This window comes from Hippopotamus amphibius, chromosome 5 (assembly GCF_030028045.1).
Source record: "Hippopotamus amphibius kiboko isolate mHipAmp2 chromosome 5, mHipAmp2.hap2, whole genome shotgun sequence".
Classification (NCBI taxonomy): domain Eukaryota; kingdom Metazoa; phylum Chordata; class Mammalia; order Artiodactyla; family Hippopotamidae; genus Hippopotamus; species Hippopotamus amphibius.
This window is the reverse complement of record NC_080190.1, coordinates 51,266,377-51,292,039: the sequence shown is the minus strand read 5'-3', so window position 1 is coordinate 51,292,039 and position 25,663 is coordinate 51,266,377. Positions and strand designations below refer to the sequence as shown.

Genomic DNA, 25,663 nt, shown 5'->3' with positions numbered 1-25,663 from the left:
CCCTCCCAAGCAGGGTTTCAGGCCAGCCCTAGAGGGAGGCTGCACTCTGGCATTCACTCACACAGTCCTTGCTGGTGATTTTCAAGCTTCGCTCACTCCAGGTATTGCCCTGGTCCAGACTGTAATCAATGATGACCATCCTAAAGCACAGAAAGGGCAGATGGTGACCAAGAGCTCAGGTAGACACAGTTCTCGCACTTGGCTCAACCTATAGCCCCAGATCTCCTCATTGTAATGACATTAAACATCAGGCATTCGGGGCTACCAGAGAGAGGGATTATGGGTAAAGAGAGCTCATGCCAAGCACCATGAGATCGACCTCTGCAATGAAGGCTGAGCAGGCAGTGAGGGGCCCTGCATTGGGTCAGATGTCTTCCTGGTCATGAGCTAAGTGACCAGGGATGGCTGTATGGTGTCACCATCCCAACTCCTCTGTATGTACACAGTATGTTGGCTTCACTTGGAAAAGCTGCCAGGAGCAAAGGTACCATCCTTGGGGCACATCATCTCCCACATCCTGCCCTCCTCAGCAGAGCCTGGGCCACAGTGGATCCTTGATCACCTCAGGGGATTGTCAACCAGGGCAGGTGCAGAGGAGGCCCTGAGTCCTCCTGAAGACAGACATGTGCTGCCCCAGTAAAGGGAGCATCCCACTTTCTGGACTCCTTATGGTAGGGAAACCTGCCCAAATGGCCCCCGAACCTAAACACTTACTGTCCAGCCTTGAGAAAAACATGTCCTGGGCAAATTATTTTTTCTCCAGTCACTGAGTCAGGTGGTTTAGCTAAAAGACAATCACATGAGAAGAATGTCAGTGGACTTGTCCATCCATCCGCCCCTCCCCTTCTCCCTGCCCTCGGAAGCAGAGCTACCACTTTGGCAGAAGCAGCTTCTCTGCTCTGCCTTCTTCTGAAACCTACAGTGCACCAGGCACTATGCAGGGCTCTGGTGTTTAGTGGAAGAAGGCAGGCAGAGGCCCTGCTCTCAAGGACCTGACACTTGCGGGGCTGGAGAGGAAGACAGACAATAAAGCAACAAACAATGAGCAAAACAAATGCCTGAGTGAGAAGTGCAGTGACATCAATAAGGAGGGGAAGGGACAGAGCAGGGAGGGGAAGAGACAGCCGCTTAGGAGCAGGTGACCTGTCCTGGCTTTGAGAGACTCAGTTTCTCTTTAGGAGAAAGGGAAACATTTACAGAGGACATGATGGATGTCCGGGATTTGCTTCACAGTAATCAATGGAGAGAGTATCAGCAAAACCAGATTGGCCAGGGTTGACGATTGCTGGAAGGAGGGGAAGGCGGCTTCAAGGGCCCTATAGGATTTTTGCTACTTTTGTATGTTACTGAAAATTCCCACTAAAGACAAGGTCTGTCTGAGGCGGTGCTCCTGGAGCTGAAACCAGATGAGGGGAAAGGCAGGGCAAGGTGCATGGAAGAGGGTCCGGGCTGTGGGCGTCTGTGCCGAGGCTGAAGCATAACTGGCTGAGCCCGTTGAGGGAAAGAGGTGAGTGAGGTGGGGGCGGGGCCTCGTGGGCCCGGGCAGGGGTCTGGGCTTTACTCTAAGTACAGTGAGCCTGTCGGGGGCGGCCCAGGTCCAGGTAGGGACACGGAGGCAGCAGGAGCCGCAGCTGGACTGGATGTGGGCTGAGAGGGAAGAGGCGTCGAGGGCGACGTGCAGGTTAGTGGGCAGAGCGCCTGGGCGGGTGAGGCGCCATCTATGGCCCCAGGGGGCCTGAGGGGACAGGGCTCCTGCGTTTGTGCTTGTTCTGCAACGTTGTGGGAGCTGGGAGGTGGCACTCGGGAGGCTCAGACAGGCCACGACTCGTAGCTGTGGAACCTTCTCTCTCCTGAGCCCTAACTCTCCTCACACCACAGGTCAGACTTGCTCCCCACGGATGGTTCCCTTCCAGGTGACCAGCTTCTGGCCATAACTCAACTCTCACATTAGCTAGGAACTTCTGAACCATGTTCCCCTTCATTAGACATTGAAACTAATCACCAAGTATGTTTAGGGGGAAGGATTTGTGTCTGAGGGGTAGGATGGTTGGGATTAGTGTGGGAAAATATCACAAGGAAATGTGGTGTAATCTCCATCGTGTTCACAGATCAGGGAGAGTGAGGTGATGGCAGGCACCTCACATACCGAGGGCCAAGAGAGGCATGGTTGACTGCAGAGAAGCTTGCAAACCAATATTAACTGATTAAACCAAACATTTCCATTGCTGTATTTTAAAGATTTCCTAATACATGAAATCATTAGGCATTACAGATAGACAAGATGACATACAGAAATATCGGTTCAAAAATTATTCTTCATTATGCTTTTCTATATTTACTAAAATATTTTCCCAGATGTTTTAATCAGAGGAAAATACAGTTAGAGACTACCAAATCAATCCTTATCGATGCATCATTGCTCTTGGCAATAAACAGCCCTTATCCGCCACTTCTGGTCAGCCTCCGACCATGTGCAGTGTGGCGGTCAGCAGAGGAGCCCAGGACTGTGGGATGGGCTCTCCCACATGAGACCCTCGTGCTGGTCCACCTCACAGAGAAACACTGGTGAAACCAAGGGTGAGAAAACAGTACAGCCTCCGAACCTAGAGGAGGCATCTGAATATATTTCTTAGAGGATAGGTTTCCTCCCAACCTTTCTAAAGAACTGTCATCATCAAGGCTGAAGGCCCAGACTATGCAATTAGACCACCTGTGTCTACTTTCCAGCTCTTGTTGCATCAGCTCTGTACAAAGCAATAATAGTAGGTTTCTTTGGAGAATTAACTGGGATAGTGCATGTAAAACACTTAGCACATTAGCAGACATAGTAGGTGCTCAATAAACATTAGGTCTCCATGTAAATGTGTTACCCAGTCCTAATCACTCCTGAGAGATTATAGACCAAGGGAAATCTAACTCCCTGAGGCCATCTACACACTCTGGGGAGTGGGAGTGTGGCAATGGCAGAGCCCTGCCCGTCCTATGCACCTGTGGAAGAAGGAGAGATGGCCCAGATGTGTGATGGGGGAGAGGACTTGCTCTGGGTTTACCAGATAGCCCTGGAATAAGGAGTCATTGGACATAATATAATCATATCAAATTAGTGTGTCAGGGGAGAGTTGAGGAGCAAGAGAAAGTTCAACTGTCCCCGGGCACTCTGTGGGGGAGATCTGACCCACCTCAGCACTGAGGGCACATCTGCTGCCCCATCTGTGTGATTCCTCACGCCACTCACCCATCCTGGAGGGACACCTGGTACCTGAGTATTTCCAAACAGTAGGTTACATACGTGATAGAGCTTAGTTAGTGCACCTACCATATTGACCCCCTTTTACCGTACAGATAACAGAGGCTGAGGACAGAACACTCATTAGGTCAAGATCACACATGTAATGTGGCCCTGGGCCAGGATTCCAGGGCCCAGGCTTGGCAGTTGGCATCTTCTCTCAATCCCAGGTGACCACACAGTCCTGGGAGAGCTCAGTGCACCTGGCACAGACTGAGGACCCTGGGGCTGCCTCCACTTCCTAGCAACAGACTCATGAGATTCAAGTCCTTGTCTCTCGAGGGAAGTGAGGGCAAGGAAAGTGTGTGTGTGTGTGTGTGGGGGGGGGGGGGGGGGGTGGAGCGTAGCAGTGAGGGCATACCCAGAGACCCAATCCCAGCCTCTGCAGGTGTACTGATCCAAGATGCTTTTGATGTGCTGGGGACTGATCACTTTCTGGCCTAAGATGACAGGAGAGGTGGCCAGGCTTCCAAGCCAGGTCCCTCCTTCCATTGTCCACACTGCCTCCATCCTCACAGTGTCCATAAAGAATGGTTGGGAAGGGATCTGAAGGCTTGGTTGGCTGAGGGAATGTAGCGTGGTGTGGGAAGTTTGTCACTTAGAGGCACCAAGGTGGGTACTTACTGAAGACTTTGGTTTTGTCCAGCTGATATCTGCAAGCATATTCTTTCATTCTGTGTAGACTTAGGCCATATGCAAAAAACCCAAGTTGGTAGGATTCTACAAGGACAACATCCAAAGGTCTGTGTTAGAGTGGCTGAGTGCTGACTTCCCTCTTATCTCACAATTTTTGCAGGCCACCCCATGACTGAATTCCTAGGGGACTCCTCTGAGGAAGCAGTTGTATCTGAATCAACATCTATTTGCCTCCTGGTCTCACCTATTGTCACTGAAGGTCCACCCTGAGGCAGTGGGACTGGGCTTTGAGCACTCGGGGGGCCTCTCACCACCGCCTCTGACTCATCAAGCTCATTAAAGGTACCCAATGTTGTCTCCTCCACAGAGCGAAATCCAGCCATGGGTTTCTGACCCAGATGTCCCAAGGCCTTCCCTAAGAGGGGCAGGCAGTGCTCTCCACCAGACCCTCCCTTACATAAATGACAGGGGAACCAAAATAACACAAGCTGAAGACAGTCCTGACTCTTGTCTCAACTGAGCATGCAAGCCTGGGTGCTTGTGGGACTTTCTGACACTTAGGGGTCTATTCCTCCTCCCTGAGTTTCTATGTGGCTATGTTAGGCTGGAGACTCCAGGAGCAAGGCCAGGACCTGGTGAGGCAAGCAAGGAGTTGAGGACCCTGCACAGGAGAATCCACCATGGAAGGTAAAATCCTAGCTTAGCTGTGGTTCTGAAGTCTGCAATGCCTGCTCTCCCCACCCCTCTTTTTGACCCTTCATGTGCCTCACACAACACCCCCAGGGATTCACCAAGCACTTCCTTTTGCCAGGGTGGGAGACACTGATATGCTAAGATGTAGTTCTGGATCAGAGCCTCTCACCAGGCTGCTGGGGATTTCTGGTCCCTGAAGCAGACACCAGGGGATCCAGAAGGCAGTTATTGGGCCTGTTCCCAGGATAGCATGCAAGTCCTCCTGCTGCAAGTCCAAGGTCATTAGCCTCCACCTCTGCCTCCTTCCCCAGGCTGGCTAATTCCAGTGCCAGATGTTTGATTTGCCCAAGGTCAATTAACTTGAGGAACATTCCTCAGAAATGCCAGCACAGCCTTAGACCTGGCAGTCTGATTCCTCATGCTTCAGGTCTTCCTGCAGTTCCCATCAGATCAAGGCAAAGTTTGTAATTTCTCTGCTTGCAGAAAATAGATTCTTGGCCTGTGGGCTGAAGCTGGCCTGATGGCATAGTTTGTTAGGTTTTCAAGTGTCTTCAAAAAATTAAAAGTCTACATACTCTCTTGACACCAAATAGCCAAAAATTTCTTGAGAAAGAACAGAGCTGTAGGTATTATTCTTATTTTCAGACTATACTCCAAAGCTACAGTAACCAAAACAGTATGGTACTAACACAGAAACAAACACATAGATATAGGGAGCCCCAAAGTAAACCCACACACATATGGTCAATTGAACTGTGACACAAAAGACAAGAATATACAATGGGGAAAGTACAATCTTTTCAATAAGTGGAGCAGGCAAAACTGGACAGCTACATGTAAAAGATGAAATTAGAACATTTTCTCACACTGTGTACAAAAATACGCTCGTTATGGATGAAAGAACTAAATATAAGTCTGAAAGCCATAATACTACTAGAAAGGAAAAAAGGCAGAGCACTCTTTGTCATAAGTTGTAGCAGTATTTTTTTTTTTTTTTTTTGATTTGTCTCCTAGAGGAAGGGAAACAAAACCAAAAATAAACAAATGGGACCTTATTAGTGGATGCGACCTGCCCTGGGGAGGGTGGGTCTGGAAGCACCACATGCTGCTTGGGACAGCCACTTTGAGAGAGAATGAACACTGCCCAACTGTGACCAGGGTGTCCCCTTAAGGCAGCAGTTCTACTTCTGGTCTTGACCCAGGGATATTCTGACCCAAGAGGAGTAAGCATCAAGACAGTCCCTACAATGTGACTTGTAGTATAGCCTTATTAGGAACAATCTGCATATTGAACACTGGAGACTAATGAAATAAATTGTTCCATGCAATGGAATACTGTGCAGAAATCTGGAAAATAGTATGTACTGCATGATCCCATTCATGTAAAAGTGTCCTTGTAAAGTATACTTAGGTAGGGATTTACAGATAAAAGCTGAACTCTTGGGGTTGCCATCTCTGGAGAGAGTAGGATGGGACAAGGGGGGACCATATCATGGTGGAGGGACAGCCTCTACCCAGGCTGGTTGCAGGGGTGTCCCTGTCTACCCCGGGTGTCCTGCCTTCATGCTGCAGGTCCTCCTGCCCCACACAGCCTGCCCCACCCACCCCCACAGAGGGTCTCCGGCCATGGCGCAGAGCTGGACGCCGGACCTCAGAGGGAAGCCCTGCCCTGCACTGTGTCCCACTATGGCCACCACTGCTGGGCCCCACCTGCTGGGCTTCTTGCAGACACTCACACCGGCCTGGTCACATACAGGAAAAAGAGTGACCAGGCGCTGCCTCCAGCCTGCCTCTGGGGTCAAAGCCCTGAGCAAACCCAGCAACACACAGGAGGGATGAATCCCCAAACCTCGGCGCTGTGTGTCCCATGACAGACCCCACGCTCATCCCCTGTGAGTCCCTGGGGAGAGGATCTAAAGCAGCAAACCAGCCTGTGGAGGAAGAAATCAGGGAGCAGCCTGCCTCCAGGGGGCAGGGGCAGGGATTATCTCGGAAGGGAGCTGAGGGGACTTTCTGGGGGCAAATGTAACATTGTGAGTCTTCACGGAGTTTGGGGTTACACGAGTGTTGTGTGCATTTGTCAGAACTCGTCAAATGATGCACTTAAATTTGTTGCATTTCAAAAAGAGAAATCTTACCAAAACTTGTTCCCCAGGTAAAGATATGCACAATGAAGGGTTTGGAGATGAGGTAGCCCGATGATAAATGATAAGAGAAATGCTGTCAGATATAAATTGCAAATCCAGGTAGTGGAGAGAGGGGTGTCCATTGTATAATTGTTTCCACTTTGTTGGAGTTTTGAAAATTTCCATAATAAAAGTTAGGAGAAAAAAATGAGTAAATGATAAAAATTTAAAAATAAAGCCATGGACACAGTGAAGCAGAAGTCATGGTACAAATTGTGTGACAAGTGACTAATGACAAGAAAAGATCAAGAACTGTGGGAAGCCAGAGGGGCCAACTGACCAGGAAAGGCTTTGGGATTGAGGTACCTTGAGAATAAGGCCTAACAGGATGGTAGGCTGGATCCTGCAAAGCTGAGGAAGGACTTGAAGCAGATGGGCTTGAAGCATAGGCTGGACCTTGGAGGGCCCGGTTGTCTGGCTTGGGGGCCTCAGCCTCCGTGGTCAGGGTCAGGGAGGGAAGTGGCCTTCTCTGCCCCTCGGGCCCTGTGCAGAGGATGGGCTGGGGCCCAGGCCTGGAGGCAGGGAGGCCAGCGGAGGCCTCTGCCTAGGCCTGGAGGGAGCCCGAGGGGCTGAAGAGGCCACGTGCCTCACGCTCACCCCTCCCGGCTTCCTCACACCCGCCCACTGCACTGACTGCTTCAGAAGGACAGCCTGATGAGCAGCTTCTTTTGCTTTATTTGGGGTCTAGGTTCCTGCCTTGAGCTTGCGCTCCAGGTGATGGTCATGCCGTGTGGCAGCCGGTGACAGGCTGACAGCCGCTGTAAAGGTCCGAGCAGCACTGCTGGGCCATGCGTGCAGGGTGTGCAGTGGGCACCCGTCACCTCAGCTGGGCCACCACAGGGCATGAATGACAACGGGCATCCTCCCCTGCGGTGTGACAGGCCTGTGTGTGTCCCAGGGACACAGGCAGAGAATCGAAGCTGTCAGGCTGCTGCACAGCTGGCACGTGACACCAGAGAAGCAGGAAAAGACCCAGCATGTGTGTGGGGTCTCTGGCCCACGTCCATACCTCACACGGCAGGTCACAGGGTCAGATTCAGGAGTTCAGACAGCTGCTACCCACAGTAGGCTCAGCTGGAGATGCCTTCATCCTGGATGTTCTTTAACCACTTCCCTCCCCAACCTGGGCTCAGCATGGGGGTGGGGGTAGTGCCAGGGGTCAGGGATAGAAGTCGAGAGCCAGCGGCTTCTAGATCCTGCGCCAGTCACTGTGAACTCCACTGCATCTATGTCTTACTGCAGAGCTGATAGTGGGTGTTGTTTTTACTCCTTTGTGACAAAAGGGGAGTTGACAGGTACTCAGCATTTTGCCCTGGTTTTGTGCCCGTGGGCAGCAGAGCTCAGATATGAAGGCTGCCGTGTCTGACCTCTCGGCCTATTGCACTGTAGCCTTGCCGTTCAGAGCAGAGCGGCCAGGACCAGCTCCCTGGGTCTGCGTGCAGCTGCATCCAGCTGGGTGCTGTTACCAGTGGGAGGTGTGCTTGTCCACCCACCCCAGCTCCACAAATCCCAGTGATGTGGACGCGCGAGCCGGCACAGACAGCGCTCACTGAGAGAGAGAGGGCGTCTATGAGAAAATCATCTGCAAGGGATCCTCCCCACACTGACACAGGGACCCTCCTGGGGGAGAGAGGACATCCTTGTCAAGTTCCAGATCTCATGGGAAGGCAGACCCCATTGAAGCATTGGGTGTAGTGCTGGCTGTGAGAATTTGTGTGGATGCCTTTGCCAAGCTGTTTTCCTCTTATGATGCTGGACTTGAACTTTGTCCAATTCTTTTCTTCATCCATTGAAAACATCATGTTTTCCTTCTCCATTTTGCTAATGTGGTAACTTACACTGATATTTTATTCTTATTTATTTATTTATTTATTTATTTATTTATTTATTTATTTACTGTGTTGGGTCTTCGTTGCTGCACATGGGCTTTCTCTAGTTGCAGAGAGTGGGGGCTACTCTTCATTGTGGTGCTTGGGCTTCTCATTGTGGTGGCTTCTTTTGTTGCAGAGCACAGGCTCTAGGCACATGGGCTTCAATAGTTGTGGCTCATGGGCTCTAGAGCACAGGCTCAGTAGTTGTGGTGCACGGGCTTAGTTGCTCTGCAGCATGTGGGATCTTTCTGGACCAGGGCTCGAACCAGTGTTCCCTGCATTGGCAGGAGGATTCTCAACCACTGCGCCATCAGGGAAGCCTTGATATTTTAAATACAGACTTGAATTTCTGAGGTGATGCTTAATTAGTCTTCACGTGTTGTCCTTTTTATAGATTGTTGGATTTCACTTGCTAGTGTTCTGTTCAGGGTTTAAAAATATCTTTTCTTTTTTTTTTTAACAGGATGAGGCATTCTGTGCTTTATTTTTCCTATGTCTAAATAAAACTTTTGGTTTTGAGTTTTAAAAAGGTAATTACACTAAACTTACTGGGCTAATTATTTCCTAACATATATACATCAAGTCATTTTGTGGTATACCTTCAAGTTATACAGAGCTGTATGTCAAGTATATCTCAATAAAACAGGAAGAAAAGGTAATTACACACAATATCCAAACCACAGTCCATGGCAGACACACCTCACACAAACACACACTTCCTTATATACTCAATGCACAACATACCCGATGTATTTCTGTAAAAACACCCCATGCACACACACAGCACACACACAGACACCACACACACACACACACACACACACACACACTTCACAGTTATACCAAAGACACACATACTACACTCAAACAGACACACTCAGGCACATTCACATCACACACACAAATGCCGTTCAGTCTAGAACAGTGACCCGAGCACGTACCTCCTACGCAGGCATAGAATGTGTCCCCACCCACAACTTCCTTACAGGAATTTCCCACGAGCTGGAACAGAGGGATGGGTGGCAGGGTCAGAGCGAGTGACAGGTGTGAGAGTGGTGAGAAGCCACCCCACACTCCCACTCACATTTAGCCCACACTCACCGATATAATAAAGCCTTCCTGGTCACTGGATTTGGGCACATCATACATGTGAGTCTTTCCTGCTACAATTTGATTCAGCTACAAGGGAGAGACGATGGCTTGGTAAACAGTCAGGGGTTGAGGACACAGAAGGTCCCATTCCAGGAGACAGGCTCTTGCCTCCTGCCACGTTGGACCCCAAGGGCCACAGCCTGGCGTTGGCCAGCAGCCCACCCTTAGGGAGTGGGAAGCGCCTCCACCCGCACCTCTGGTGTGTAGGTTTTCACAACACTTGCTATCCATCTGCCGTGGCTACCTGTTGTCCAAACACGTGGGGTGGGTAGAGGGCCATCCTCTGGGTGACCCTGGGACAGCTGTCTCTGAAAGCTTTCCCCAGCTGGGCTCAAGAGTGGCACCTGGTTACCTGTTCTGAATTACCTGGTCTCTCTGATAGTCTTTTACACCCAGGCAGTAAACCTTCGTCTTCATATTCCGAAGCCTGCTGGCCTAACAGGGAAAAGACTTTGGGTATAAAATACACAAATGCATGGTGCACAAAGCTGGTAATGATGGACTGGACTCACTTCATTCTTAGCGTCCCGTAATGTCGATGGCAGCAGTGGTCCAGCGGTCACAGCGTAAACTAGGCTGGCAGCTTTCCTGTCTGCAGAAGAAGCAGAGAGTGTCCTGGTCGGCAAGGCACCTGGAGTGACCTGCCTCAGGCTGCCAGGCCCGCAGCACTGCTCCCACACCTCCTCCTCCTGGGGAGAGGCCACCCTGACCTGGGTACCCACCACCTAGAGCACCTGAAGGGGGAAGGGACCTCAACCCAAGACCCACTGGACAGATAAGGAGCCTGAGACCGGATCAGAGCTCTTCCTAGTGGACCCTCACTACGGGCAGACAGCACAGCCTTTGCCCTGAAAGGCAGCTCAGCTACTTCACTGGACGAGGACAAGCCTCTCAGGGGAGCACAGGGAGGAGCCACCAGAATGACAGTCAAGGTGCTTGGGCAGTGGCCCTGCTCAACTCCCGCCTTCGCCCAGCAGCCCACGCATGTTTCCTGACAAGGGCTGCCACCCGACAGTCTAGATGCAGAAGGTCTGGGCCGAGCACAGCCTTTTCCACTGTTGGAGGCACAGTCACAGGACGAGAGTCAACCAGAGGGAAGAGGCTGGAGGGAAGGAGGCAGAGCCAGAACGGTGGTGGACAGAGTGTGGGCAGCCAGGGGGACACCAAGGTCTCTGTTCCCTAAACGGAACCCCATCTGCTCGCAGGCCCTGGAATTTCTCTTCTCCTTTTCATGCAGCCCAACCGTAGGTCAAGTACTTGATATCTAGCAAGAACCAGGGATGTAACCCATGATCCCGTGTGGTTCTCGGAGACATCCCTGGGGGTGGTTTTCATCCTCGCTGTGCAGAGGAGGAACCTACAGCACAGGGAGGGCAAGGAACTCGCTCCCAGGGTCAGTGCTAGGAGTTGGCTGCAGTGGGTCTGCACCAGCCCTCGTTAGGCCTGGGCCTGCCCTGTCCCACCTGAGCACAGTGACACAAGCACACAACTTACTATTGTAGTAAACTCTCGAAATCTGCTCACTCGCCTGCAACAAAATGAAGGAAAGTTGGGGGAGGGCACTGAGATGACCCAACAATTCTTTAAGAACTTGACAAAGCAGAATAAACTCTCACAACTGTAGAGTCTATACCTTTCTCAATCCTGTGTGCATGTTTCTGGGTCCTGCGGGCACTACCCCCCGAAGCCTTTTAAGACCTTGTTTTAGTTCATTTCTGAAAACAAATCAGAAAAGAGCGTTGAGGAGGAATGAGGGTTGAGTGCTATAAAAGAGCCCCAGTTGCCCTGGCTCCATTCTGCCCTGTGGAGACCTGCCTGGACCAGAGAGGACGTAAGTCATCCTGTCATGACCCTTTTGCCTGTGTCTTTGATACTGACAGGACTAAACCTAACGCTTCTCTGTCCCTCAGTCGGTGAGTGTGGAGGATGCTGCTTTGCTGGTCTTGTGGGTAAGGCCTGGCTTTCAATGCGTTCATCCCTGTCTCAGGCATGCAGACCTCAGGGGACTCAACCTTGACCGTCTGTGGTGAAGGGGGAGCACCTGTGATGTGCACCACAGATGTGCACCTGTGAATCTGGCACCCCCAGGGTGACTGATGGTACTGCTGGGCCCTGAGGGGTCCCTGGTAAAGGCACGTTATCCTCCAACAGGCAAGGCTGAGTTTGGAAAAGTCACTCTGCTGGTACCCCTGCCCTGTCCCCTCCTCCCCTGCCACAGACCCCTGAGGTGGACTTGGTACCTCCAAGCCACTTTCCCCTCTGAATCAGTGCTAAAGGAAGTAGCCAAGATACTCCATTAGAGTCTAGGGCTCCTGGGCTTCATGTTCTCCTGAAGAAATAGACCATAAACTGAAAAAGAGGCCTGAGGATTGCCCATGTGGGCGGAAGAGCACCGACCCCAGGCTGCCACGGGGATGGGCTGTGGCCTCTGTTAAAGCAGATAGCAGGGGTTGGGCCTGGGACACAGCAGGGGTGGGGCTTAAGTTCAGGCTAATCCAGTGTGATGGGCTGAGCTGTCACAGCAAGTCTAAGGAGAGCTTGGACCCTGAGGGCTGGCTTCTCACTGTGGGCAGAAGAGACGTTCATGTGCGGTGAGATCTGAGAACCCCAGACCTGTTCAACCCAGCCCAGGAGGAGAGGAGACCTGGGACCAAGGCTCAGGGCAGGCCAAAGCAGGCTTTGCCTAGTCTAGCACAAACACACGTCTTGGCACCTTTCAGAAGATTTCAGTTTTGTCGTTTGCACCTTGAAATATGCTGGAACTCTCAGCCCTCCCCAGCCTCCTGCCCAGGACACATGTCACCAGGCAAAGTTCTCACCTGAGTGGCTCTCCCTAGTGCTGCCCTGCCAGCTCTTCTCATACGGGGACACCAGGCTCCTAGCACCCTCAGCAATCCTTCCTGCTCTTCAAATACCCCTCTCACACCATAAGGGCACCTTCCACCTCTTCCCAGTTCTTACCCATCCCCCGCCATCACCCCTGGGGTGTCCTAGCCCTGTGCTGTCTGGCTTCTCCAGCACCCAGAGCAAGCCCTGTGTGGACTGTGCCAGCCTCAGCCTGCTCCCCCTAGTGGCAGGGCTCAGAAAGCACCATCCCTGGTCCCAGTCCTGGCCCCACAGTCTCTGCAGACCAACCAGAGTCACACCTCTAATCAGGCTCCATTGGCCACTGCTGGACCCACCCTGCACACCAGGACCCACCCCAGCCCTTTGCCACACTTTCCTACACTTCTAGGCAGGGAAACACTTTTGGGAATTCCCAATTCTGGGCTGAGCCTTGCTCTCAGCAAGATTCTGCGGGCTCCTCCTGAGCTGGAAGCATTAGGGCCATGGTTGATTTGGGGCTATCTTCCTGGGTATATATCCATCCCCCTATCCCGACACACACACACACACACACACACACACACACACACGTGCACACACACACACACACACGCACAGAGGATTTCACATCTTTTCCTCTCCCTTGAGCCTAACTCCCTCTCCTGAACCCTCTACCATGGAAGACTTCTTTTCCTTCACTTTCCAGACAGGACCAGTGAGGCCCTCCAAGAGCCTCACCAAACCTCTCTTGGTCTGGGCCTGAGCCTCCTGCCTTGGAGGAGGCAGTGGTCCTCCTCTCCCCCATGGGTAGCTTCTCCCCCAGAGGTGCATGTCCAGCCCCCACTGCCTCTCTCTGCCACATGCCAGTATCCCTCCCCATGGACTTTCTTTCTCCCACTTTAAACCCACTCTGGTGTCTTTCTTCCCAACTAAAGTATGCACAAAACCATGCCTTCCCCTAACTCATTGAGCAGCCAGCCCCTGCTTCGCCTGGGAGCCAGGCATGGGGAGTGATGTCTCCAGGCCCTGGCACCACCACACTCCCTCCCCTGAGCCTTGCTGTTCCTGGTTAGCTGCGGCTCCTGGCTTCTCTCCAAGGTCCTGAACAGTGACTCTGTCACAAATTCTGGACCCACTCAGTTCTAAATATCCTCAACCTCTCTTTGGTATTTCACCGACTGAACTGGGTGCCAGTCATTTACATCATGAGCATCTTCGCCTCCCGGCTGCTCAGGAGCTCCTCATCTTCCCACCTCCAGGAGTTTGGGCGCACCGCTGGGCTCATCTGATGGCCCACCTAGAATGCTAGTGTGTCAGGCTTCCCTCCTGCACCCTAGCCCAGCCCCGTGTTTGGAACCACACTCAGGGGCTCCCTTGTCTCAGACCCACCAAGGGACCAAGCTCCCCTCCACTGAAGCTCCAGCACTTCAACACTGCCCACCCCTGCCTCCTGGTTCTCTCTGCCTCCCCTCTGCCCCCACTGGCCCAGAGCAGAGAGTCACACCCAGAGCAGGTGCCCGACACAGGCCAGTGTTCACAAAGGGCCCCCGCATCTGCTCCACCAGGTCCCAGGCGTCCTCACAGCCAGCCAGTTCTGAGAAAAGGGAAGAGTGCTGAGAGCACGCAGGACAGGTGGAGGGCAGGGCGGAGAGGGGGCGGAGATGGTCCAGCAGCACAGGGCTCTGCCAGTGCCAGCGCAGCCAGGGGGCAGTGGGAGCCGGGGCTGGGGGCCAGCGTGGGCACTGAAGGGAGCCCCGGACGGCTCAGCCTGCACCCAGTGGAAACTGTTAGTTCCCTGTGTCTCTCTGTGACCCTGTCCACCAGGCCTACCTTGGGGGTTTAAAATGGCACTTACCTGTCTGAGGTGAGCTTCAGGACCACGTTGCCGTATGAGGAGTAGGTGATGAGGGAAATCCGCAGCTTAGGGCTGGGGAGGAAGCACGGGCTCATAAGAAGCCATGCACACTGGTCAAAATGAATACCAATGAGCAGCCAGGGAGGGGTGCATGTCAACTTCCCTCCTTCCACCCCAACTCTTTTGCTTTGGTGTGCATTGCTCAAATCTTGGAAGTTCCATTACTTTTGTGAAGGATTTGGAGGCCTGTAAGATGCGTGATCTTGCTGAAAGTGGGTGCTAGGATGGCATTCTGGTCCATTTCTATACTCCCAACACCCCCAAAGTACGCACCCCCATCTCTCTCTCTCATACACACACACAAACACACACACACACACACACACACACACACAGAGGCAACTGCACACGCTCCCTGCACGCACAAGAAGGTGGACACTTATGCACTCCTGCATGAAGGCCTCTCCACTGGCCTCTCTTCTAATGTAAAATTCTTTGGACCTTCCCACACTTCCCTCCTCTCCTGACTTCCCCACCTGTCTCTTATCTCAGGGAACTTGTTCTACCTCTCATCAGCCATTCATACACATCCTTCCCTCTTTCCCCCACTGTCTTCTGGTCCATTGACTCTCATTATCTTTTAGCTAAATTGGTACGATAGGTCCCTGCTGGGTTCCCCACTTCTCCTGGTTCATGTTCCACCTCATTTAATCCATAATTATCAGACTTTTCTCCTGGAGCACAACCTTGATCATGTCAGACCCCTGCCCTAGAATCATCTACAGCTCCCTATTGCTCACAGCAGGAAATCATAAGCCTGGCATTATGAGCCCCATGGACTTGGTCCCATGCTGTCCTGCTCAGCCTCATCTCCCAGCCCTCCCTTGGGTTAACCCCTCTTTCCAGCCAAACAGACCACTCACTGCAGAAGAAGTCTCCTTGATGGTTTCTGTTACCCTGCCTTTCCTCATCCTTCAAGATCTAGTTCAAAATTATGCAGTCTCTAGGAAGCCATGCTTGCCTTTTTTTAAAATAAATTTTCTAAGAACTTGCTTTTTCCTTAAAGTTGCAGGTTACTCCTCTGCTCTTTTCTTTTTGTCCTTGGCACCCTTTAACCCGGTGTTTGGTTTTAAGTTACTGATTTGCCTGTTTCCTAATCTGTGAGGTCCTCAAGGACAGACTGTGTCCCCTACATTGTGACCTGACTCCCAGGCAGCACCCAAGAAGGATGTCAGGGCCCAATAAAACCAGTGTGATTGGTGATTCTTTCTGCTTCAGAACACTGCCCTGGGCTCTCTGCTCCTGACCCAAGGGACTCCCATGCCCACCGATTGCAAAGAGCTGTGTACTCTGCCTGTCAGAGGAAAACACCAGCCATACTTTGTAAACCTCTTCAGTAGTTTTTCCACTAAATCACAAATGTCTTTCCAGGAGCTGTGTACGCTCTGCGACCTGAAAACAAAGAAGACTTGATTAAGAGGGATGAGGCACCTCCTTCTGGTGGGCAGATTTTCTGTCTCCCCAGTTTCCAGCAGACCCTTTAGCAACTCTTCCCTACTGCATGTAGCTGAAGGCTGCCACACTCCCTCAGCAAGCTCAGTGGGTCACCCTGGTGGTAACTTTCACCAGTGTGAGTGGTGGGGAGGGTGACTAACCTGACTTGTGTGCTTGGGGATAAGGGACTTTGGGTGGCAAACCAGGATGGCTGATACACAAAGAATAAGGGAGGATACAGTGATTGGAGAAGCCTAAGCAATTCTAATATGTTTGCTGTCCTGGTCCCCCAGTTTTGACGCAACAAGAACGCTATTCGGACTATTTTATTTCACTACTTTCTTATCAGCCTGCAAAGCTGAGCCACTCTGGACACTGAAGGCCTTTTCTGGGAACACTCATGCGGAGGGGCAGAACTAGGCCTGCGACACCGCTGTCCTGGCATCATCATATCCCACCAGCAGGGAAAGCTGTGGGACCTTCCTATCCCTACTTTCAGTTTCTCACTGCCGTTGGCTCTGACTTTAGTACCTGAATGGAGAATGAGGAGGCTGAAGGGGGCTGGGGCCTCATGACCCCTTCTGTCTAGATGGAAGAACTTCCATGTGCCCTATTGGTCAGGGCTCAAAGGTCCTTGCAATCCCACACCTCTGCAGGTCTGCACTAGTCCAGGTTATGGAGGGCAAATGTGGGTCTCACTGGCTACGTGTTCTGTCAAGGTTCTGCACACGGTAGGGGTGGAACTGAGGCCGGTGCCCTGTCTTGGGCTTTTTCCCAGTGAATGTTGGCTCATGTCTTTGATATGGATTGTGAGTCTGAGGAACCCACCAGGAGTTCCTTCCTTTCACCTCCAGTGGCCACCATGCCCATAAACATCCTGAATGTCATATGTATATGTGTGGTTCCCATATACCCAACAGCATCCTTCTCTCTGCCATTTCTTCTGACTTCTCTTGCTCTATTTAAAACTGTCAAAAGATAGCAAGTAGACTAAGGATTTATAACTCTAGCAATACTATGGTTATCATTCGTGGAGTATGTGTATACCAGACATATTACATGCCTGATTTCCAATTCCAAAACTGTTCTATGACATCACCATTTCCATTTTACAGATGAGAAAACTGAGGCTCTCAAAGGTCAAGGAATTTGCCAAAATTTCCATGGATCTGAACCCAGAACTAGCTGCAAACCCCATGATTTACCCTCTGAACTTGGCAGATCTGGGAGACAATGCTGTGTGTGACAAGTGTGGGTGGCAAAGCATGAGATGCTGTCAACCCAACCACAATACAGACTTTTTCTTGGGAGCTCCTATATTTAAGTGCAAGCAATTCCTTTCCTAAGTATCCATACCACATTCCACTTTCCTTCTCATTACTTCTCTCCTCTGTGTTCTCACATAGTGAAGATGATCTCCCAAAGAAGATATAAAGGAAACAAAAGGCTTCAACCCACCCACCTCCTCTGGAAAAGGTTTCAGTGTGTGATTATTTTGAATGATGGTCTAGATTCTAGAACACAGAAGAACACAAGAGCTTATGGCAGTGGAAAATACTGCAGGGACCTTCAGGTCCCTAGGAAGGAGACCGTTTGGAACAGAGCAACCACATGGGCTTCTGGCACACAGAGCTTCAAACATGATTTAGTGCCCCGCTCTTAAATGAGAATGGAGAGACAAGGATCACCAGCAATTTGAGGACATCTCTGATATTAAAGCTTGAGGCCAAAACATCCTAGTGAGATAGCTATGCTGCGACATTGGAAGTGGCTCTGGTAGGGTCATGTAGGGGAGCTGACCTATGAGAAAGCTTAATTTTCTTCCCCCCCTAATAAGAACTCAATAGAGAATGTATAAACCTCAAAAAGCAGGAAACAGCAGTTAGTACAAGCACAGCATTAGAAACATGGTCATATTATCAGAAGAAAAATCTGGAAGATTTGTTAAGTGGCTGCCTCTGGGAAGTGGGATCAAAAGTGGGGAGGAAACGGTCAGGAGCCTCAAGATGTTTGTTGTGAACAGTAATAGTGTTTGTTGTAAAATTTATGTTCAAGCAGTTTCTCCTAAATGTGAAAATAAAATTGCAGACAAAAACTTGTAGCATGAAGAATGTCACCAAAATGGCAGATTCTGAAAATCCAAGCCCTTGTTTCCCATGGAGACATTGAACAAACAACCATAAGCTGTCAGCCCCAACTTTGTAGGAGCTCTAGGAAACGAAAAAAGATTACAACAGTAAAGCAAATGTGTAATCAAGAAATAGCTATTTTCAAAATGGTAGGAGAGTTTGGTTGCATGTTTCATCACATTTCTCCCACACCTTCTCTGGCATGGTGGCAGTTTCGGTCTTGATCACTAGCCTAGTCCCATGTTGTCCTTGATCCAGAGGGAGCAGTGTCAACCTTACTTACCAATTATTGTGTTAAACTCTCCTTATCTGGCTGGAGTCAATTAGGATGTTTAAAATCAGCTGTGGGCATAGGTGAATTTAGAAACAGACACATATGTCCAGGTCAAGAGAGTGCTCAGGAAAGTCTTGAGAAGACCTTAAGCTTTCACCTTAGGCTGATCCCTAGGCTCAGTGGTAATCTAGCTAAGTGCTAAAGGAGTGTCCCAGCAAAGAAACATTCTGCAAAGAATGGAAGAGGTGGCCTCTCCCTGCCACCCCTGCGTCTTTTTACGGTTTTGTCATGGTTTTATGTTTATTTCAGATCTTGGCATTTGGAAAATCTCTGTCAATGCATTCAGTGAATAACACTGAAAGGAACAGAAACTCCAGTGATTACACACAACAAGGGATATTCTTTGCAAAAGCAGTTTGGGAAAGTTTCATAATAAATGGACTTCTGCACAAGTCTACATTAACAGATAAAAGCAAATACAACCCAGTAAGCTGTGGTGAATTCTGCTTTTTAGAGATACAACATTATAGTAGTAAAAATCCTAATTTTCAACAACAACAACAAAAATTGCAAAACATACAAAGAAACAGGATCATTGTTCATTCAAAGGGACTAAATAAAATTACAGAAACCATTCCTGAAGAAGCCAAGGCATCAGACTTATTAGACAAACACTTAAAAGCATCTTAAATATGCTCAGAGGTAGGAAAATAAAGACAAAGAAATAGAGAAAATCAGGATACTGATATATGAGCAAAACAAATATCACCAAGAACATAAATTATTAAAAAGCTAAGCAGAAAAGTGCAATAATAGATTGAAAAATCCATTAGGGTAACAAATTTTACTAGGCAGAGCAAGGAATGAGCAAAGTGGAGGACAGGACAGTTGCTACTGCTTAGTGTCAGGAGCATAGAGAAAAAAGAATGAATAAAAGTGGTCAGAGTGCAAGGGACCTGTAGGACATGCTTAAGCAGACCAACATACATAGTGTATGAATTCTTGAAGCAAAAGAGAAAAAGAAGAAGAAACATTTTCTGAGGAAATAACATCCAAAAATGTCCAAAATTAGATGAAAGACATGATCATACAATTCCAAGAATCTCAACTAACTCCAAATGCAATAAAATAAAAAGATCCACATCAAGACACACTATACTCAAACTGTTGAAGGCAAAGACTAAGACTCCAGAGTTCAAATTCTGGATCCATGTATTCTATATGGAGGCTTTTGTGGGTCACCTCCAGGCCTTGAGCTGCCTCTTTGCCTCATCTGTAGAATAGGGATGATAATATTTATTCACATTGTGAGGAAGACATGGTGATGAAACTGCTTTCCTTCCCTACCCCTGTCCCCAATCTAGGGACACACCTGGCTTTCCCCCACCCACACTCTGTGGAATCCTGTAGCCTCTAATTTCAAAGTAACTCCAGAATCTATCTACTCATCATTGCCACCCATACCTTCTGGTCCACACCACCATCATCTCCTCCCTGGATCTCTGCACCAGGCCCCTCACTGGTCTCCTGGAAGGCTCTGTTCTTGCGCCCTTCAACTGTGACCCTTTTAAACATGATCCAATCACACACACCTCCTCTGCTCAAAAATCACCCAAGCCTCCCTGACACCACCCCAGTCTGTCAGCATAGACTTTCCTGAGCAACTCTTTAGAATAGCCCCTCCCCCAGCACTTCCCATCCTCCTATCCTGATCCCCCCCCAACCCTGTCCGGATTTATCCCCATCGAATACCCTGGTTCCTCTTTGATTTGTTTCTTGCCTCCTAATAAGAAAGCTCCAAGAAAACAAGGACTTTTTCAGGTTTTGTTTGCTACATTGTCCCCACTGCCCAAAACAGTGACTGACATATAGAAGTTTTCCTGTAATTATTTCAGTGAGTGGACGAACAAGGGAACGAGAGAATGAATAAGACTGCTCGCTAATGGATGAAAGATCCAGAGAAACTTGGGAGTGCCACCAGCAGAGATGTCTGGCCCGCACCCCACCTCCCCACAAAGGGCACATGAGGGGAGAGTGAGCCAGGGAGTCAGGGCTGGATCAGGGGCCTCTGCAGTGCTGGGGGGTTCCCAGGGTGTGTGACTCTGCTTCCCTGGAAGTTGATCTTATGCTCATCCTCCACGACTGCATCTGACATGTGCTGGGCAAACCATATAGACTCCCTTCATCCTCAAAACAACCTGGTGAGGTGGGTATGAAGATCCCATTGTACAGATGGGGACACTGAGGCAGAGAGCGGTGAGGTGACTTGCCCGAAGCCACATGACTGATGAGTGGAGTCTGACTGACTGCAAAGTTGGGCTGTCTCCTCAGAGGTCATTATCCCCCTCTCCCCAGGAGTAGCTGGGGACATCAGGAGGGAATTTGTCTTCATCCTCCAAATATTCTCATCAAGATGGCTTCAAAGGCAGCAAGGATTTCTACAACCAGACTGAGTAAGCACAGTTCCCAGAAAGACAATGTTATTTCTCCTAGGACTGAGGAATTTGCTGTGGTTTCAGACAAGCCTTGCCTGGCCCACCATGGCCGTGCTCTAGGCTTGATTACCTGAGACTGGGAAATGGGTGTGTAAGGCTCTTTCTTGGACACCCTCAGCTCTTCCTCCCATTTGCAGAAACCAGCAGGATTCAGTCCCGTCACCCCCACCAGCCCCTGTCATACCTCATCCAACTTCTTGGAGCCCCGTTTCCCTTTTCTAAGAGATTGCATATACAAATACCTTCCCATTCTACCTCCCAGGACTGTTTTGAGGATGACAGACGTGCAGTGATGGGCTTTGGAAACCGAAAATGTTTCTATGATATTGAGTCATGCCACTGTTACTACTTAATAAGTAGTTTATTTTCAGCCCCTCAGAGGAGTTGAAAATGGAACCAAGGCCATCTCTCCAGCCTGAGGATTCACCCCTCCTTTTCCTTCTTTGAGGGCCAGAAGGTACTTAATGCACACTCCAGGTTTCCCAGGGCCACACTCAGACAGACCAAACTGTTCTGAAAGTGCACACAAATTGTAACATGGATCTCCAACTTGTCGAAGAAAGCAGCAAAACAGGTAGAACCAGCAAAGTAACGAACTTTCTAAGCAATAACGCTATGAGAATGCCTAATAGATGATACAGCAATCTCTCTGGGGCCCAGTAAAAATAGAGGTCATTTGGATAAGAAAAGAAAAGAAGAGAAGAGAAAGAAGAGAAGAGAGGAAGAGAACCCCAAAATGCACTGTGAGCTTCGTATAGCTGCTAAGAAGGCAGCTCCTAGCAATCACCTGCCCCTCCAACTGTTTGAGGGACATGCAGGTCACAGATCCAGGCCAAGTTGATGGAGAGACTGAGGGCCACTGAGAAACCTTATGGTGACCTTTTTCCTTTCCAAAAGTAAGACTCCCAGGAAATAAATGCCTGGGGCTTTCTTTCTGTCCAGGAACAAGGAGGTCACAGAGGTCTGTCCTTGGGTCTGATCAAGACTGTCCTTGCCTCCCGTCTCTCAGAGCCTGGGATCCCCTTGGACCACTTCTTGACATCAGTGACCTTGGTGACAGTGCTGCCTTGAGAAGCACAGGGGGCCAGATGGGAGGGCCACTCACGCATCCAAGACAAAGTAGAGGTCGAAGACACCATCGCAGTCATACAACTTGTTCGCCTTGCTCCTGTGATGACTGGTGTCCCTGTGGAAGCTTCTCCAGTCTGGGCTGAGGTAGCGGTGAATGGTTCTCCAGTCAAGGTCAAGGTGGCGGAAATTTCTCCAGTTGAGGACGCTGTGCTGGAAGTTCCCTGCACTCAGCAGTGGAGGTGGCAGCAACAGCAGCAGGAAGAACCCAGGGCTGGGCATCCAGGGTCCGCTGTTCTTCATTTACCTGGCTGTACCTATGGCTTCGTTGGACCCCGGCCTCTCCAGGCCACCTCAGGCTGTGGCCTCCACCATCTCTGATGGTGCCCAGAAGCGTCCACCCCTCCAGCTCTCTAACCACAGTGCACTGTGAGCCTCCCCTTGTGCCTGCCCTGAGGGTGGAAGAGGCAAAGATGGCTGGCCTTGGGGGATGGCCCTTTCCTTACCCCAAGGGGGCAGAATTCCCTGTGATGTCCCTTATGATGGACAGCAAGGTTGGCATGGTGACTTTGTGACCTGCAGCTCTGCTCAGTGTCCTGCCTGTTGACAATCCCAGGGGGAGTCAGGGGACCTTTGGGGGCGGGTAAGATGAGGCCTCCATCTGTTCTTCATCCCAGACCCTCTCAGGTGGCCGTTAAAATCCTGGAGAAGTCCTGCCTTTTTGTCAACTGAAAGAGGGCAGCTGAGGTGGCTTATGTGAGGACATCCCTGTGGGCGAGGAGGTCCAGGAGCTGGGAGTGTAGAGTGTTGCCATGGTCATTGGTGTGACCCAGTGGATGGAAGGATCTAGTAGGGGAAGAAGGTCCTGCAAGGATGTCAGAGTCCCTTGTGAAAGAAGGACATGCCAGTTATCTTTTGCTGTTTAACAAACCACCCCAAACTGAGTGACGTAAAACAAGAAGTACTACATTATGCCCACAAATTCTGTGACTAGAAATCAGAGAGGGCTGAGTGGGGATGGTCTGTCTCTACTCCGTGGATCAACATTGGGCATTAACAATTTTGAGTCAAAAGTGTTTCAAAAACTCAGACTGTGAATGTAAAAATTTTTACAAATACTTTAACCAATTTATTTTATTTTCTCTTGTATGCACAAAAGAAGAGTGATACACGCTAAAAGTCAACCTGTAATAAGTCTAAAATAGATCTTTCAATATGTATAACAAAAATACGAAAAATATAAATGGTAAAATTTATTGTGTTGGCGATTTTTGTAGTTCTTGTTGCTGTTGTTCAAGTAGTATTTTAAATGATGGACTATCTTAAACAAATGTTATTTGGAATTGGTGAAATCTGATGTACTTCTCCTTAGAGCCTGTTAGGTTTTCCTTGTATCACATCCTTTATGACACCTGCTATTGTCATGTTTTTATATTTTTTTCTATTGATTCAACATCTGTTTTGGTCTTAATTTGCATTCCCCCCATTACTGATGGGATTGGTCTTCTATTCAACAGATTCTGGGTCATTCATTTCCCCTTCTTTGTGAATCGCCTATTTCTGCCTGCATGCATTTTCCAGTTCAGTTGTTTCTCTTTTGCATTGATTTCTTAGCATTCCTTGTATATTTAAGATACTAATCTTTTATCAGTTGTTGCAAAGATCTTCTTCAGTGTGTGGCTCTTTTTTCGCTCTATTTAATGCCCTCTAATAAAGTTGAAGTTCTTAATGTTTTAACTGAAACACAGTTGACTTACAACATTGTGTTAGATTCAGGTGTACAGCAAAGTGAGTCAGGAATACACATACATATACATTTACATATATGTATTCCTGAATACATACATATATGTATTCTTGTATTCTATGTATATATATGTATTCTTTTTTAAGTTCTTAATTCTAATGTAGCTGAATTTGTCACTTTTAAGAAATTGCTAAGATTTGCACTGTTTGTATCTTATTTAAGAAATTCTTCCCAGTTAAGGTGAAACAGATTTTATCTTAAAAGTTTTAAAGATTTGCCTTTTACAATGATGTCTTGAATCCATCTGGAATTAATTTATAAATGTGATTCTTGCCAGGGATCTGATTTCATGTTTCCCATGTATAGAACAAATTGTCCCAGCATCATTTGTTGTCTATTCCATTTTTTCCTTCACGATTTGCATGTCACCTCTGATGTGTTTCAAATTCCATATGGTTGTGGGCCTGGTTCTGAGTCCTCTGTTCCATTGCCTTTACCCATCTATTGGTTTATATTGAAAGTGTCGACACCACACTGTCTAAATTATTATCATGTGAATGATTGTATTACTGTTCCTCACTGTCCCTTCCTCTTGCAGAGGAGGACTGCTTCCCTGCCACATTCATGGCAGGCTTGGACTTGATTCCACCAAGAAAACATTAATAGAAGTTACATATACCACTTCTGGACAGGATCTTTACGAATCCAGGAGATTCCTCAGGTGCCCAACAGCCTGGTAGCTGAGTGACTGTGATGAGCTGCTCCCTCTTGGGAACCTGGGATGGACATGTATATGTGGGACAGTGAGATATATGAGTGGGAAATAAAGTTAGTGCTTTTATTAGATTTGGTGGGTTTTGTTACAGAAGACCAGTAGATTCTGATACACTCAGGGTTCAATTACCTAACCTAACATACACAGAGTGCTATAGCAAGCCTTGATAGTACAGGGTAAATCACCCACCTAATTTTTATTAGGGTAATTGTTGGCCATTTGCTTGTTCATGCAAATTTTAGAATCAACTCTTCAAGTCTTCACTCCACCAAAACCCTCTTAATATTTGTTTACAACATCAACATATACATAGAAACATTTTAAGGTATTTGAATTTGCAATCAGGCCTCCTCTTATCAGTGAACATGGCAATATCTTCATTTATTTAGGTATTTTTCAGTGCCTTTTATTTATATTTCCTTACGAAGACCTTCACTTCTTTTGTCAAGTGTCTTCTCTAAATACCTTATATTTTTGCTTCTAGTGTAAATGGTATTGTTAAATAGAGTTTTAAACTGTTTATTGGTATTGTAAAGAAATGTATTTATTGGTTGATATATTCACTTAACTTGCTAAGCTCTCTTATTCTAAAAATTTAACTGTAAAATCCACTGGGTCAGTATAAAAAAATAAAAAACACCCCCCCAAACCCCCCCCCAAACAAACAAACAAGAAAACATTGTCTTGACTACTTCTCCAATGTGTAGATCTATGATGGAAGCATTCTTGATTTTAAAGAGAATGTCTCTAATACATCAACATTAAGAATGATATTTACTGAAAGCTTCTGGTAGAAATCCTTTATCAGACAAGGGTATTTCACTAATATTCTTGGGTGCTAGATATCATGAACAAATGCTTAATTTTATCTAAAATTTTCTGTATATTTTGTGAGAAATATTTCTCTCCAGTAATCTATTAATGACTAATTAAATTAATGCATCTGAAACAATATTAACATATTGTAAATAGACCCAAATTGGCCATGATATTTTTTTAAACACTGCTGGATTGAATTTAGTATATTAGTTTAGATTTTTTTGCCTATGCTCATGAGAGAGGCTGGCCTGTAATTTCTTATTTTTGTGCTGCTCTTATCTGGATTTGATATTAGGTAAGACTAGCCTCCTAAAATACACTTGGGAGTGTTTTATGTTATCTTTGGAAAGACTTTGA

At 48.4% G+C, this 25,663-nt stretch overlaps 1 protein-coding gene across 28 annotated transcripts in view; it reads left to right on the top strand.

Moving 5' to 3' along the window:
- ZNF488 (zinc finger protein 488) overlaps nt 1-25,663 on the top strand; it is a 176,330-nt gene that overhangs the window by 119,225 nt on the left and 31,442 nt on the right. For 24 of the 28 annotated variants that reach the window (XM_057734040.1, XM_057734041.1, XM_057734069.1 and 21 more), the window contains one exon: nt 4,083-4,264. The exons of the other annotated variants lie outside the window; for them this stretch is intronic. The gene's annotated coding sequence lies outside the window, so the exon portion shown is untranslated. The remainder of the gene's footprint in view (nt 1-4,082; nt 4,265-25,663) is intronic. 28 annotated transcript variants of the gene reach the window in all.